Source organism: Podarcis melisellensis, assembly GCF_964234715.1.
Source record: "Podarcis melisellensis genome assembly, chromosome: 4".
In the NCBI taxonomy this organism is placed as follows: Eukaryota; Metazoa; Chordata; class Lepidosauria; order Squamata; family Lacertidae; genus Podarcis; species Podarcis melisellensis.
The window spans coordinates 70401651-70411466 of record NC_138531.1 but is presented as its reverse complement, the minus strand read 5'-3'; the positions used below and the strand labels follow the sequence as shown (position 1 = coordinate 70411466).

The following is a 9816-nucleotide window of genomic DNA, read 5'->3' as shown; positions in this document are numbered from 1 at the left end:
TCCAATCTCAGCTAAAGCACCCAAGGCAGATGGCCATCCAACCTCTGCTTAAAAACCTCCAAGGGAGGAGAGTCCACAACTTCCTGACTAAAAACTACTGCCAGGGTTTTATTTTCCCCTCCTCCCTCTAAATCCCTTTTCCATTTGTGCTTTTATCTTTTTCAGATTGTAAACTGGAGGGTTGCCGCCATTTTATTTCTGATCTTTGTAAACTACTCTTTTCTTTTCTGAAGAACAAGGTACAAATGCTTTAATTGCTTGATTAAATCTAAGAGTGCAGAGGACGTTAGTCTAAGGAAAAGGCTTGTGGCTTACACCTTGCACCGCTGATGTTATATTGCCCTTCAGCTATACCAAACAGATGATTTGGAGCTAGAACTTGGATGTGCTTAAGGACTGAGGACTTGCATGCCTCCCTATTGGCCTCTGCAAAGTGTGGAATGGCCTCTGGGAAAGGAGACTTCTCTTTGACACCCATTGGGAGTCACTATGCAAGCTGCTCTATACATATAAGCACCTGTATCGAACAGGTTTACACTCTTCGTTTTCTGAGGGTGAACATTTCTGCTGTCACTACCCCTTCCTCTCTGACATCTTGATGCTCACCTTAAAAGGTAACCGGTACCGCAGACTTTCAAAGGTATGCCTGCAACGAAAATTAATAACCTCATTGCGGCAATGTGCTGAATACTGATGATCAGTTATGCCATAAATTCTTTTGCTCTAAAAGCAGCCTTTAGCACGTCTCCCAACTGCCACCCCCTTTCTAGTTCCAGTTGATGCATCAATTGTTTGGGGATCAGGCCCCTGAACTAAGACATATGCATTAGTAAATCACCTTTGCTGCATATATCAGAAAGAAAATAAACTGCCTTTCTATTAAGTTAAATGAACTGACATAGCTTGAAGCTTTGCATATTCTTAATCTAAGATGATCCAAAAATGCCTCTTTGCCCATTTTTTAAAATCTCAGATATTATGAAGAACACATCAAAAGCTGCTCACACATTAAATAAATGATTGACTGTCGTATTAGAATATACAATTTCAGAAGTTCCAAAAGAACTTGGGGGAAAGCCTGCTACCTGTCTCTCCCCACACCAGCCCACTCAAGTATCTTAACATCTCTGTTTCTCACTGTTGAACATACTGCAGATAGGGCTGCCTGACCCATGACAATGCTTGCAGAGAGGTGAACAATTGTGGGCCTGAAGGAAGGGCTGCTGCTTTCTAGGGATGGGGGAAGAGATTCTGTTCAGTTTGCATTTAAAGGTGGACCTATCCAATTTGCACTTTCTGAAACAATATACAAGCTGAAACTCTGCCATCCTTCACAATTCACACTTCTGCAAATCTTGCAGTGCAGTTCCCAACCAATTAATGTGCAGATACATGTGTATGCTATGGTAAAGTATGCATAGAACTGCATATGCATTCAAAATGCATTACATTAGGAAATGTTGCTTTGCAAAAATGTGTCCATTAGGCAAAGTTGCATGCAACCAAACATATATTTGGAGAAATCCACACTAAAATCCTGGTGAATTTTTTTAAAAAAATCTCAAAGTGATGTGGAAATTTGGAGAACTGGAATAAGAGCAAGAAAATGAGGAATGGAGAGAAACCTTAATTCACTTATCTCCATCACTTTCGACCTAGGTTCATGTGTACTCAGAATGCAGGTCCTGGGTTTCATCTTGCCTCAATAGTGCTCTTTCAATAATCCTTAGTGGGACTGGAGGCTATGCTAGCAAGTTGATACCAGCCACACATTTCAGGGGGGAAGAGTGTTCTATAGCCTTGTAAAGGTAAAGGGACCCCTGACCATTAGGTCCAGTCGTGACCGACTCTGGAGTTGCGGCGCTCATCTCGCTTTATTGGCTGAGGGAGCCGGCATACAGCTTCCAGGTCATGTGGCCAGCATGACTAAGCCACTTCTGGTGAACCAGAGCAATGCACGGGATACCACCACTGAAAAGACTCCGTCCAGGTGTCAAGCAGTTCAGGCTTTGCTCAAGAGCCTCCACACCAGATATGAAGCCTGGACAGGACAAAGCTAGGGAAGTCACTCATTTATACCCAGTTTATTCAGTTTCTCATACAGGCTTATCACAGTCTCAGTTATAAGAAAGGTTTGCTTACTAATCATCTCCATAACACTTGTCTTTTGTAGTTCTGTTGGTAACCATGGGTGTTCCTCCATTGTTACAGGGATGGCTAAGATTTTTGTTGTTCTTGTTTCGTCATGCTATTCTTGTTCTAGCACAGCATACCTATTGATGGTAGAAAAAGTATTTCGGATGATGTCCAAGTCTTTTCCTTTGAGGAACTGATCCAACTTCAGTCATTTCCCAGCCTTGGAATCTATCTGCTCTGGAGTAGAGAGTTGCCGTTTCTTAGCTCCCATCTCAGCAGTTTCTGGCCTAATCTCTCTCTCCTTCTCTCCATTGCTGAGTTGTAAATCCTCCCTTAGTTAGCAGTAGTATTCCTGGTAGTTTCAAATTATTTTTCGTAGCTCTAATTATTCACCTCAGGTAGAGAAAGGGGGAGAGAAGCCCTAATTACAGAGGCGCCTCTAGCCTGGAGATGTTACTCCATTACCATCTTGGGCTGCTCCCCCACTCATTTATATGATTTCATTATATTTCCACCCTCCTCCAATTTATTCTCAGAATAACCAGGTAAAGGACGGAAGGCCAAGGATTAGTGATTGACCCAAGATTATACAGCAGCTTTCATGTCTGAGTGGGGATCTGAACCTGGACCTCTAGTTCAACACTCTAACCACTCTACTTCACTGTCTCTCTGTGTCCACAGTTCCTGACCCAGCAGATCGTTTGTGCAAAGACCTCCACCCCCTTTGGAGATCTCATGCTGTCTTTGGAGCAGGTTGCAGAAGGTTTCAGCTTATCCATCAATCGATTGTACTGTAAGTGGCACCTGAGATTATTCAACATGCAGCATCTGTTACTGGTGCCATTGCTGTTGATATATCACCCATACCCTCTCTTTCAAACCTCTTTGAAATGTAAAATGTTCTCACGTTATTTTTATTTTTTTAAAGAAACAAATTTATTTTGGCAACTCTGGCAAGCAAACTGAAAATATTTAGGATTGTAATGAGCTACTGGGTTGCATTTGCAACAAAGCGTAGATTTCCAGTTTGGATGAAAAACAAACAACCTCCCCAAACAAGCAAACAGTATGAGAGAGAGGGTGTCTCTGCTAGTCAACCCTGTACAGTATTGTGACTATATTTCCCTGAGACAACGATTCACGAATCTTAGTTTAATCAACACTGGCAAGTTATACATGAGTTCCACTATGTGTTTTACTGTCACTAGGTGGCAGTATAATATCAGGTATATATCGGGTTTATGTAGTTTATCCTTTGCATCTTTATTCTTAAATTTCTCCTTTTCCTTCCCTTACTTTTGTACTTTTCTCCTTATTTAAATTGCCTGCACCATTTCTTTTTCCTTGCAGAGCTTTGGAGGAGGAGGGCACGAGAGCAGCTTCTGTTGTTCCACGTGTGACATAGGCTGCAAACAGAGCATGTGGAGAGAGCAGCGTGTGACTTGAAGAGAGATGGAAGGGCTTAATCGTGAAGAGATGGAGTTTGATCCTCCTCTGCTAAATGTCACAGTGCTCAGCAGCTGGAATGCAGAATGTAGGAGGGAATGAAAGGCAAGAGGTGAAGGAGAGGAATCAACCGGAAATTTGATACGCCGTGTTGCTTTCCCTGCAACGTGAAAACAACAGAGGTGACAGATCCGGGAAAGGGAAAGAGGGAATGGGTCAGAGATCCCCTCTGCCATGCTTTTTATTTTTAAAACTGCCTTGCTGGATGAAATATATTCAGAGTCGAGAGTGGATTTCATGCTCTTTATTCAGCTCATAGTGGTGAGGAGGAATGGAATTTCCCCCAGAAGGTCTGCTTTATATATATTATTTACACAATGGGCCCCATCTGATTGGCTAATTCCGGGATTCTCCTGTAGGCCAATCAGGTTGCAGATTCGCTTCCACTTGGAGCTGGATTGGGTGGCTCCTGTGGACCAATCAGACTGCTTCATTCTGAATCCTATTGTTCTAGGACCAATCAGACTGCTGCATTTTGGATCCTATTCAACTCAGTACATAACACTGGATAATTGGAAGTAAGGTCCATCTAGGCCGCTATTGTGACTCCAGCGCCAATGCCATTGAGAAGCGTATAACCAAGACAAGGTCTTGAAAATAAACTTGCCTCCCAGCATACAGATAGGGTGGATATGTGTCCTATTTTATGCAGTTCAGACCTCCATTTGAAGGAGTTAAATTTCAAGGGCTGTCTGATCAAAGTTATGGGGTGAGGACCTGGACCTTGAGGGTGTACATCAATGGGCAGCAGCAAAGAGATCTTCCTGACCACAGCATTCTGACCACTATGATGATATGTATTGTGTTCCTCCAAATGTATCAGCCAAAATTGGCTCCCCTGTGATTGCCTCCCATTAGTGCTGCCCCCTGAAGCAATGGAGAGCAAGTCTGTTCCGTCTTCTGTGAGGCAGCCATTCAGGAATTTGATAGCAGCTGTCTCCTTACTCTTCTCTTCCCTGGACTAAACATGTCCAACTCTTCCCAACAGTATCAGCTGAAGTTTTAGTGATGTTTCTAATTATGTTTTACAGCTATTTATTGACTGGTTTTAATGTATTTTCTATGTTGTAGATCGCCACGCTGTATTTTTATGAAAGAGTCTGTTAGGCATTTTCAAATAAATAACAATTCCTCACAGGACCTGGAACCAGACAATCCTTTTCCTCCAGCAACTGAAGTGGCACAAAAGCACTATTGTCACCTTCTATGTACAGACATACCCCACTACCATAGCTAGGGCCAGGTTCTGCAGGTTTCAGCCGTGTTTCAAACACCTCTAATTCCAGAGGCAGTAATGGGGCAGAAGAAGATGACTGACGTGCATTATACCTGGGCCTGCCTCTGAAGATGGTTCAGAAAATTCAGCTGGTGCAGAATTCAGCAGCCAGGTTGCTCACCGGGGCAAGAAGGTTTGAGAACACAACACCAATCCTGCCCTGATTGCATAGGCTGCCAATTCATTTCTGGGCCCAATTCAAAGTGTTGTTTCTTTCTTTTTAAAAAACATGTAAAGCCTTAAACACCACAGGACCACAATACTTCAAGGATGCTGCAAAAAGGAGCCCTGGGAAATTACCCCCTTCCCCTCCCTCCCACCGGTTGAAAATCAAGCAAGACTCAAATGTTTTGAGATCTCTTGATGGGAAGGCTTATATTATAAGAGCGTTCCTTTTTAAGAAAACCTATCTGCCAAGATAATCAGTTGAGTTCAAACCTGGAAGCTTTTCCCTAGTCATGTTTATGCAGTTTGTAATATCTCTAATGAGTAACAGGTGGGCACTGGGAAAGGACAGAGGAGGCCCTTAAAAGACTTTGGCAGGGCTATTGCCTTTGCTGTAACTGTCAGCCCCAATATTTCTTCCAAATTGTTCCAGTTCAAAGAGGTAAAAATACCCAGTCATTATTTTTTATCTGCTTTACCACCAATATGATTTGATCTGCTGGCCCTTGTGCTTTCTGGAATGTGCTTCAAAAGGCACAGTGACGGATTGATATATATGAACATGTAAAAAAGGGAAGCTGAAGCTCAGCCAGAGCTGAGAAATGTGATAAAGCAGCTTAAATGAAATTAAAGGGGCAAGGGGGCTTGCACTGCAATACTTGGAAGTCAATTCCACCCCTCCTCCTCCTGCCTCAGACTTAGGGAGGGGCCTGCACAGATCCTATATTTTGTTTTGTGAGAAAACTGAGAGAAGTCCTCAAACTAACTATGTTGAACTTTATTGATGCCCTTATTGAAATGTGTATAATTTGATCCCGATTTCATTGGGTTTTGTTAGAGGTATCGGTTGGTTGCTTGAGAGCAATCCGGCAATATGCCTCAATAGTCTGTTCTAAAGCTTACTTATTGGTGGTAAAAACCTTTACAATGCAGAGCGCCTCTATTCCATGTCTTGCTCATTCACTGGCAGAATCTGAGAGTGGGCGGTCCTTAAATCTTCCCCAGCAGAGTAGTTTCTTGACCCGCAGTCTGCGCCTCCCCTCTCTGCGCAAAAGCTTACCGCGCAAGGAAGGCTTGGATAATCGGGGACCTCCCTCCTCCCCGCTTTGCTCAGCCAAGGTGTCCTGGCACCGCCTTGCATCATCCGAGCACTGCACCTCCTCCCCACTAGAGGTGTGGCTGCCTTCCTCTGCTGAGGAAGTGCTGCTTCCCACGATCTTTAGAGGCTCTCTGTAATCCATCTGCCTTTCCCCTCTAGCTCCTGAGCCGATGGCTGTTCCCTGACAGGTTCGAATTATCTAATCTCCCCCAATCACATAAACGTAGAAATGAGATGATCTGATTTTACAACAGAAAGGGCACCTGGGTGAGGATGCTTAACCCTCCCCTCCCCTATAGTCAGTGCCGTAGTGTGGGGGGTGCAGGGGGGCCCGGCCGCACCGGGCGCAACATCTGGGGGTTAGGGTTAGGGGTCGCAAATCCACAGGTTAGGGGGTGCAAATCCACGGGTTAGGGGGTGCAAATTACTTGCCTTGCCCCGGGTGCTGACAACCCACGCTACGCCACTGCCTATAGTTCACCTTCCTGCAATCTGGTTATCTGTCAGGAACTGACTGGGGTGGGGGGAGGCAGCAGTGGGGGAACTCCCAGAGGAAGAAGGCTCAGAGGCAAGAGATTGGTGGTGGGACACCGAGGAGAGGTCAGAGGAAGAAGAATGGGGGAATAGTTGGATGCTGAAGAGGCAACAGGATTTAGTGAGCAAGGAGAGCCTGTGATAGGGAACAGTGCAGACTCAGAAACTGAAGCAGAGGAGTGGGAGCAAGAGGCTGAAGAAGAATCCCAGGAGTTTGCATCTCCTACTGCAACAAGCCCATCTCCCCCATCTCCAAGGATGCAAGGACTGATGCATAGAGCAAAAGAGAGAGCACAGGTGCCCAGAAGCAGTTTGATGCCATTTGGGGGACATCCAGCAGGGGAGGACCCTTAGCAGAGGTAGAAGGAGGGGACTGTCAGCCCTGGCAACTATAGGAGTGCTGACCTGCATCTGAACCCAACCTTGACATCACCTTACACTCCCAGATGCTTCCCCTATGTCCACCTCAGTTAAGGTCTGAGACCAGAAGTAAGCTCAGTTAAGAGTACAGTGCTATAGGGAGGAGAATGGTGGCTGAAGAAAGGGTTTTGCTCTCCGCATCTAACATCCCTTATGCTGTAACAGACACACTTTACACTAGGGCTCTGAAACTGCTCCAGATGCATCCCAGACACTGATCCGTATCGGGCTAATTTGGGTCAACCTGGGATTCATCTGGAGAGGGTTGAGGCAGCCCTGGATTATTTCCAGTTCAGATCAGGTTAACTTGAGGCTAAGTGGGGCTGTCCAAAGGGTTGATGGTCAGGCAACTAGGAGAGCGTGGTGGGATGGGGAAGAAGAAGAAGAAGAAGAAGAAGAAGAAGAAGAAGAAGAAGAAGAAGAAGAAGAAGAAGAAGGAGGAGGAGGCAAGCAACCTGGGTCTCCTTCCCCCCCTGCTTGACCATATGTTTGTTTTAAACCCCAATTAAGCACTGAACAAGGCCCCCAATTTGGTTTGGGGACCAGATCTGTGTCAAATTGGGGTCACAATAAAGCATCTGATAAGGCCCCAAATAAGATCAGGGTCATGCCCTGGGAAGACCTGAGGTTAAACAAATTGAGATAAGTAAAAAAATAGATCTGCTGCAGTTGTGTGTGGTTTGGCCCACAGAGCTGGCCCAGGACAGTGTGTGTGCATACGTACACACACACACTTTTTAAGCAAAAATGTCCATGGGATAACCATGCTTTTTTCTAGCTCTTTTTTAGATAACTTCATCCATCCTTGACCGTGATAAAGACATTTTGTGTGTGCATGTGTGTGAAAATAGCACCCCCTTTTTCTTTATCAATCTGATCCTTTCAGTGATGCCACAATCTATGGTTTGTGACATCACAATTCATCATCAAAGAAAGGATTATAGATGTTACGCTGCCTGTGAAAGAGACAGCAGGTGGAGGCTGATAAGGAAGGAGAAAGCTGTTGTTTCAGCATAAACAACTTGGTAACTGCTAAGCAGCAGTAATGGGAAGATAAATGCAAGAATTCTTTTTTAAATTCAAAATTTTATGGCACAAACATTATACATATATCGATATCATCTATCTATCTACACACAAACATATATGTATATATGCACACACACTACAGTAAAGGTAAACCTTAGAAGGAATTGGATCCATTAATTGTGTAAGCAAACTAAAATAATGCAATATGGATGCAATATACTGAATGCAAAAATGAATATAAATATGTATAACTCTATATAGCTCAGATGTTAAAAGAAATGCAGGAGTGCTTAACAAACTTGCTAAAACATATTGGAATTTATTCCAAAGCCAGCTGGTGAAAAATGAGTGAAATCGCGTGGGGTGGGATTATTGTTTTTTGCTAACTAGAGAAAAAACTCCAACTTGGACACAACTGAACTGTGTTCAATGTTGGTTACTCCCTCGTCATTGTGTTTAGGATTGTAGCCTAAGGCTGTGATCCTAGGCACATTTACTTGGAATTCAGTCCAACTGACTACATTCTGATCTGCGTTTTAGCCCAAGAAGAGCAAATAAGGTTGACTTACTGAGAAATGAGGACCAAACCAAATTCTCTTCTGCCTCTATTTCTGTAGGGAGCTCTGCTTGATCTTCATCAAGGATGCCCAAAGTGCAAAAAAATACCTAGAAGAAATGGAATGGCACCTTCACATTTTCCTCTCTCAGTATCTCTCAAGTATAAAATTAAACACTGAGAAGAGTCAGGCCAACCATCCGATAATTTAAATGCTTTTATTTGCTTAATTAGAAGCTGCAAGTGCCCGAATATCTTCAGGCTTTTCTCTCTTTTTTGCTTTTTTTTGAAGTTGTGTCTTTGCTCATCTCATTTCTCAAGCCACTTTTCACATAAGGTGCTTCCATAAATAGGATGAGATGAAATTGTGTTTTAAGGAGAGATGAAGAACCAAGGAAAATAAATAGCTGAATCACTCATCATTCAGACATGCAAGTCACCAGTTAAAACACACACACACACACACTTTGGGCAGGGGAAACAGGAGGGCATATGAACATTGCTGAAAAGCAGGGGAACATCAAGCTGTGTTGATCCAAGTGACAAGTGAATTCATTAGCAAATGAACAAATTCATTAGCAAATGAACAAATTCCCCATGAGTTAGAAGCCCTTCTTTGATGAATGATGACAATCAAAAACAATGGTTGTTGCCAAGAGTTTAAGCCATGAATCAGAAGGTCAAGTGATGCCATGGACCCACTGCATGGTCTTAGGCAAATCACTGAGTTTCCCTCCAAGCCTATAATATGTGGGGGGTGATGCTGACCACCCTTACAAGGCTGGTGTGCTGATTACAGAGATGAGAGGAATTTTGAACACTTGAAAATGCTACACAAATAGTAGGGCTATATACAACCTCTTAATCTGATTTGGGGACCAATCTAGCACTTGAGAGTGGCCCCAATTTGATCAGGGATGACCTGGGCCAACCTGACCTGGATCCAGGTAGCCTGCAGGCATAATCTTCTGTCCTTTCTCCTTGCCGCTGGCTGCATCCCTTTTCAACAGCTCTAGATGACTGCAGGTGGACCTGATCCAACCCAAGGAGATCTGGGGCAGCCTCTACATGCTCTAGCTGAATCTTGGGTTGACC

At 43.9% G+C, this 9816-nt stretch overlaps 1 long non-coding RNA gene across 1 annotated transcript; it reads left to right on the top strand.

The window, feature by feature from the left end:
* The first annotated feature begins 8086 nt into the window (after positions 1–8086).
* LOC309368237 lies at positions 8087–8928 on the top strand. The gene is made up of 2 exons (XR_014167665.1): positions 8087–8161; positions 8783–8928. It is a non-coding gene; the product is annotated as an uncharacterized lncRNA (long non-coding RNA).
* Positions 8929–9816: the final 888 nt, after the last annotated feature.